Source organism: Podarcis raffonei, chromosome 8 (assembly GCF_027172205.1).
Source record: "Podarcis raffonei isolate rPodRaf1 chromosome 8, rPodRaf1.pri, whole genome shotgun sequence".
NCBI classification, from domain to species: Eukaryota; Metazoa; Chordata; class Lepidosauria; order Squamata; family Lacertidae; genus Podarcis; species Podarcis raffonei.
This window is the reverse complement of record NC_070609.1, coordinates 92,352,688-92,359,849: the sequence shown is the minus strand read 5'-3', so window position 1 is coordinate 92,359,849 and position 7,162 is coordinate 92,352,688. Positions and strand designations below refer to the sequence as shown.

General features: G+C 43.2%; 1 long non-coding RNA gene across 1 annotated transcript; it reads right to left on the bottom strand.

Annotated features, from left to right (window-relative positions):
• Window positions 1–1,530: 1,530 nt before the first annotated feature.
• Window positions 1,531–4,950, bottom strand: LOC128420142 (uncharacterized). Its single transcript, XR_008331980.1, has 2 exons — window positions 4,902–4,950; window positions 1,531–3,756 (listed from the first exon to the last, which is right to left on the bottom strand). It is a non-coding gene; the product is annotated as an uncharacterized LOC128420142 (long non-coding RNA).
• Window positions 4,951–7,162: the final 2,212 nt, after the last annotated feature.

Here is a 7,162-nt window from a genome sequence, read left to right as displayed (position 1 = left end):
CTTCAAATGTTTGGTGTGTACACAGCCTAATTCATATTTGCAAAACATTAAAGATCTACTGCAGAAAATTGGTTGCACTAAAGCTGAGAAGCTTTAGTGATGGTAAAAGTCACATTATGAGCCACTATAGGAAATGAAGCCTTTCCTATTTTGGAAAGTTGGAAACCATCTTTGCTGTATTGAAATCCTTCTGAAACATATCATGAAGATTGTCTTGAAATATTAAATAAGATCCAATACAGTGGTACCTTGGGTTACAGACGCTTCAGGTTACAGACGCTTCAGGTTACAGACTCTGGTAACCCAGAAATAGTACTTTGGGTTAAGAACTTTGCTTCAGGATGAGAACAGAAATCATGCTCCGGTGGCACAGCAGCAGCGGGAGGCCCCATTAGCTAAAGTGGTACCTCAGGTTAAGAACAGTTTCAGGTTAAGAACAGACCTCCAGAACGAATTAAGTTCTTAACCCAAGGTACCACTGTATTAGTCAAACCCATTCAGATCCTGGTGATCCCTTCCATCTCTTCTGCAATTATATGATTCTTTGAAGTAAATGGAATCAAGTAGTTCATACCCAGAGGGTCTTAGCCACCTAAGTTCTGCACAGAGGTGGACTGAGGGCAGCCCAACCGATTCCCCTGCACAGAGCATAGGGGCCAAGGAGCCTTCTTCTCAAAGTCTAGTAAGTGCTGGGCTTTGGGAAGGAGGCTTGAGATTCTGACAGGATCCTAGAGTCCTCCTTCCCAAAGCTTTGGGAAGGTAGCAGAAGGGCTGGGGGCAGGTGTCCAATTTTGGCCTCGGACAGGATGCCATATTACCAAGGTCCACCCCCATCCTACTCAGAGTAGACCCACTGAAATTAATAAACCTAAATTAGTCATGTCCATTAATTTATATGGATCTATTCTGAGTAGGACTAGCATTGGATGCAACCCATTGATATTTACTTAAGATTTACTTAAGTGTGACATTGCCTAGAGTTCCCTTACCACGAATGGATCCTCCAATCTGGATTGTCTATAGAATATTTGTGGTACTTTTATTTCTATATTTTTATGCATATAAGTATTACTAAATATAAATTTTAAGAGAATGTGTGTGAGAGAGGGGGTGGGGAGAAAAGTCAGTGTGCTCCTTTCTACCTGGAGACAGTCTCCCACTGAAGATTAAAGTCTAGGATGCAGCTCTAAGTAATGAGAGGTGGGTTGGGGGACTAGTGCAGGGGTCTGCAACCCGCGGCTCCGGAGCCGCATGTGGCTCTTTTACACCTTTGTCGCGGCTCCGGGGCAGATACTAGCGAGGGGAGGAGGCGCATTGTGCGCACCGACACTCCCCACTCTGGCGGGCGCTGTACTGGCTGTGACGTCGCATGGGGGCGGTGCGTGCGTTAGTCACACACCGTCCCGACGTCACCTTCCCGCCCGCCCGCTACATTGAAAGGGGCATGTACGCTGGTCACTGCATTGAAAGGGGGCATGTACGCTGGTCACTGTTTTGAAGGGGAGTGAAGAACACACACACACAAAAAGGTAACTTGTCAATTTAACGTTTATTTCTATGAGGAGGAGTAATTCTGAGGGGTCAAACAAAGAAATAATAAAAAAGTGACAAAAAAGTTATTTTTATAATGACGAGTTTTGCGGCTCCCAGTTTTTTTCCCTTCGGAAACGGTTCCAAGTGGCTCTTTTTGTCTTAAAGGTTGCAGACCCCTGGACTAGTGGATTAATGCCATGCATATTAATGCCATATAAGAACATAAGAAGAGTCTTCTGGGTCAGTCCAATGGCCCATCTAGTCCAGCCTTCTGTTCTCACAGTGGTCACCCAGATGCCTATGGGAAACCCACAAACAGGATTCAAATGGTTTTCAGAAACCTTAGTGTTGTAATCTCCACTCGGCCAAGCTGATAAAGCTCATTTTCCGGCCGAGCCTTCGGAATTGCCCTCCGATGAATAATTAACGACCTGAGCCTTTGATAAGGCCTCAGGCACGCTCCCCCATTCAGCAGAGAATCCAGCACAGGGAAGTGATGAGATTTATGGCTACATCTCTATGCTTTATTTCTTACTACGCAGACAACAAAGAAATATACACCCTCTCTCTATGAAAGCAGAGAGCAACTGAACAACAAAGGAACAAAGGAAACAGGAAACCAGTACGTCACATCCGTCTCTAGTCTCCCATGAGACTTCCAATAGCCTGGACTGTCTCTGGAATGTAAACAGAGCCTTGTGACTCTAAGCAGCTGCTCAGTGCCAAACAGAAACTAACACTTAGCACCTCCAACTCTGGAGGCAGAACATGGCCTTCATAGCTGGCAGCCATTGATAGCCATTGATAGCCATAGATAGCCATCTCTTCCATGAATTTGTCCAGTCCTCTTTGAAAGCCCTCCAAGTTGGTGGCCCTCACCGCCTCCTGTGGGAGGGAGAGCCATACTTTAACTCTGTGCTGTCTGTATTGAATCTTCCAACAAGATGCCATAAGTAGTTTGAGCCTGGCAGTGCCCAGCCAAAGAGCCCGCAAGATCCTGGCACCTGCCCTGAAAAGCAGCCAGCCTCCGTTTCATTATTTTCTACAATCCTTGAGTCCATCCGCTTATCCTTACTGGTTTTCATCATCCTTGACTGATTCTGCCCACCCTCAATGGCATCTTCATGCAACTAAAGCTGGTTGCCTCCGTAGCATTTTGATATCTTCCTGTTCAGTGCATGGTGCCTGGTTGGCTGGGACTGCCCAGGTGACTGATGCAGGAGATATTGTCCTTAAACTCAGTTAACTGCCTACCCTGAGTGATGTTATCATGAGGCCCAAAGTGATTGGGAATGCAGGATTATGAAATCCTCCCTTTCACAATGAGATCCCTGATTGTTTGGGGTGTGACTGATCCAGGAACAAGAAAGAAGGAACAGTCCATGAGAAAATGGCGCAAAAGCAGCAGTGGCAGTCAGAGAAAACAATGGCCCTGGTTGGTTGGCATCCACCTGCCTTGAGAGACAGTGGAAGACTGCGCCTTGGAGGTGAAGTCAAAGCGTCAGAGAATTGCGCCTGTTGAAGCTGCAGAGACAGCTATGGGAGAGACATGTTCTGTTGCCAGATGAATAATCCAAAAAGAATATTTGCCCACAATGTAGCTTGTGAAATATTAGCACCCCGCTGAAACTGCAATTTTTGAACAAGAAAATCACACCTTAAAAATATTCATCTCAGCCCTTTATTGGGGTGTAAAGGCCTGTGAGGGAGCCCTGAAGCCAGAGGCAGCATTGACTGCACTTTGCACCAGGCTTCCAGGAAGCTGTGGAGGTCAGTGGCAAAGCCGTTGGGCACATAGCCAATGGTACCCACTCTCCATGTTGTAAACTGGGCCCCAGCAAATGTATGGAAAGTGTCAGACGTGGGCTATCTAATAAAAGTGAAGTCAGCTTTACCAAAAGCAGCAGTCTGGGACACCACTATTGTTTGCAGGAGTTGATCAGAGGGAGTTTGCCAATGGGTTATTTAATTTGAGCTTGTATCTTGTTGCAGTTAAGGAAGCGTTCCCAGTAGAATAAGCCCTAATCAATATTAAAAAAATTAAAAATGGCAGCAGGTGGGTTGAAGCCACTTGGATTTTCCATGGGGGCACAGAATGTCTTCAGCCAGCTCCTCCGGTTTTCTAGTTGCATGTGTGACAAAGGCAAGCAGGCAGCTGATCCATACATGCCTGAACAATTGACACTGCTCTTCTGCGTCTTTCCTTCCAGGCCTGGAGTGCTCCTGGAAAAAAACTTGAGATGAATGATTTGATGTGGCTCTCTTCTGTTATCAGACCTTGCCCTTTCCCCTCTGGCCTTTGCCCTGTTCCAAGGGCAGCAGAGCAGGGCTCTGGCCACAGTGCAGGCTCAGCTCCCATGGGAACAGAAGCATCTTTCTGAGCTATCTTCCACTGGGAAGCAGAATCTGGACTGACTTAATTTCCCCAGTCCAGCAGCTGGAACAGGCAGAGAGTCCTCTCCAGAGAATTCTGCCACTAATACCAGCATCCTCTCAGGAGCTCTTCCTGTGAAGATGCTTCCCTGCGTTGCTTTCTCCTGTTCTAGGTGGTAAAGCAGCCTGCAAAGAAACAGTGAGCTACAGAGCAGGGCAGAAATTCACATATGTGTATTAATGCAAAACTTCCTGAAACTATATGCTAACCAAACTACCGTACATTTCTCCTTTGAAATTTGCATTCTCCAAATTTTACAGTACAGTTCAGGGGGGGTGGTGAGAGTACAAACATGCATGTTTTATGGGAAAATGTGCATTAAAATGCATATATTAGTGATAGTAGACAAAATACATTATATTAGGGAAAATTGCTTTGCAAAAATATGCAACAAAATTGCAGACAAAAATGTGTATAAAAATAAATGATTTTGTTGTGAGTACTTTGAAAAACCTGATGTGAAAATGTGGCAAACAGAATTTATGATTGGGAAAATTTGAAACTTGCTGCCTTTCGTCTCCTATTTTAGCACAGTCCTAGCCTGGGTTTACCAAAACTAAGAACCAAAACCTATTTTCACTACTTGGCTCATTCATCTCTATAACATCTCAAGTAATAGTAAAGAAACACACCAATGAGCATGTACAAAGTGTCTTTTCCTTACCACTGAGTAAATACAAAGTCCCCACAAATTCATTAACTTTGTTAAAGAAAACTTATTACTCCCCTTTTAACTGATGAACAGCCATCTATGTTCACCAGCTGCCTTTGTTGGGTGCCCCGTTTGAAACAGCAGTGGACTACTATCTTGATTCCACACCAGTAATTTAACCCTAAAGTCTTCCTTTGCTGCCTTAGACCCTATAGAAACCTTACAGGAGAATGTAGACACCCAGCAATTGGCTTAAATGTAAACTACCAGGCAAAGACTCACCAACAGTGAGGAGTTATTAGCTCCCTCCTTCACTGCTCTGAACTCCCAAGATGCCAAAGCATTTTGCCTAAAGTGAAACATGGAGGTGAAATTGGAGAGCTCTGCTCCAGCAAAACATCTCAGGAATTCCGAGGAGAGAGCCAGCCTTGTTTCTATAAGAACACTGTTCTGATGTTAGCTTGACCATTGGGGTCCTTCCTTGCTAATCTTTCAAAGGAAGTAAAACAAAACCTGTTAGCCATTTCTCTCCTGCTGGAGGGAGGGGTCCCCACGGTGTCCAGCCCTTAGCCCCAATGGCACGCACGGCAGATCGGGTATGCTAGCCCCCAGGTGTGTTTGCATGCAGAGGGAGGCCTGGCTCTGATCTGTACCTGGAGAATAATACTCTGATCAGAACAAGGCAGCAGTGACAGCAGAGAACAACATTCATCCATTTTAGTCATTACATATCTACACACTACAAACAATACAACCCAACCAGGGAGGACAGGGACTACAGACTAATTTTTGCAGTCACTTCAAATTAAAAACCGAGAGGCATCATGATATATAGAACATTCTCTCTTTTTTTTAATATTTATTAAAATTTCCAATTTTTATACAAACAAAAAGAAAAAAAGCAAAAAAGTTTAAAAACACATATAGTTCACAATACTTAGTTTTCAATGACATATTTCCGTGACCTCCTCATACTTCTCCTTCTTGTATTCCAATTCAAATTATTTATTCAGCAAATCCTTATCTCAAAGCATTACAGCTAAAAATCCCTTAATTTATATCCGACATCATTCAACATTCATTAATTTTACAATATTTCTGTAAATAGTCCTTGAATTTCTTCCAATCTTCTTCCGCCGACTCTTCTCCCTGGTCACGGATTCTGCCAGTCATTTCTGCCAATCCCATGCAGTCAAATCATCTTCATCTGCCATTCTTCCAGAGTGGGTAAATCTTGCGTCTTCCAGTACTTTGCAATAAGTATTCTTGCTGCTGTTGTAGCATACATAAAGAAAGTTCTATCCTTTTTTGACACCAACTGGCCGACCATACCCAAGAGAAAGGCCTCTGGTTTCTTCAAGAAGGTATATTTAAATACCTTTTTCAATTCGTTATAGATCATCTCCCAGAAAGCCTTAATCTTAGGGCACGTCCACCAAAGGTGAAAGAATGTACCTTCATTTTCTTTGCATTTCCAACATTTATTGTTGGGCAAATGGTAAATTTTTGCAAGCTTGACTGGGGTCATGTACCACCTGTATATCATTTTCATAATATTTTCTCTTAAGGCATTACATGCCGTAAATTTCATCCCAGTGGTCCACAACTGTTCCCAGTCAGCAAACATAATGTTATGTCCAACATCTTGTGCCCATTTGATCAGAGCAGATTTGACCATCTCATCCTGAGTGTTCCATTTCAGCAGCAAGTTATACATTTTTGACAAAATCTTAGTTTTGGGTTCTAACAGTTCTGTTTCCAATTTAGATTTTTCCACCTGGAAGCCAACTTTCTTATCCAAATTGTAAGCCTCCATTATCTGATAATAATAAAGCCAGTCTTGCACTTTGTTTTTTAGTTTCTCAAAACTCTGCAGTTTCAGTCTATCTCCTTCTTGTTCCAGAATTTCCCAATACTTCGGCCATCTGGCCTCCATATTGAGCTTTTTCTGAGCTTTCGCTTCCATTGGTGACAACCACCTTGGGGTTTTATTTTCCAATAAATCTTTATATCTAATCCAAACATTAAACAATGCTTTCCTAACAATATGGTTTTTAAATGCTTTATGTGCTTTAACCTTGTCATACCACAAATATGCATGCCACCCAAAAACATTGTTGAAACCTTCTAGATCCAAAATGTCTGTGTTCTCAAGAAGCAGCCAGTCTTTCAACCAGCAGAACGCTGCTGATTCATAGTAAAGTTTAAAGTCTGGCAGGGCAAATCCACCCCTTTCCTTTGCATCAGTTAATATCTTAAATTTTATTCTGGGCTTCTTGCCCTGCCAGACAAATTTAGAAATGTCTTTCTGCCACTTCTTGAAACAGTCCATCTTGTCCACAATTTGCAATGTTTGAAACAAAAACAACATTCTGTGGAGAGAGGCTCAGAACTCACAGGGTTAAGAAGTTCTGAGTGACGTCTCACATTCTGAGGCGTGGTTTAGAATACTGAGGGGAGTGTCTTACTGTGTCTCACTCAGTGTGTGTTTTGCTCCGTTGCGTGAGAGGAGCGAAAATGAGTGCACTGTCACCAGGAGATTT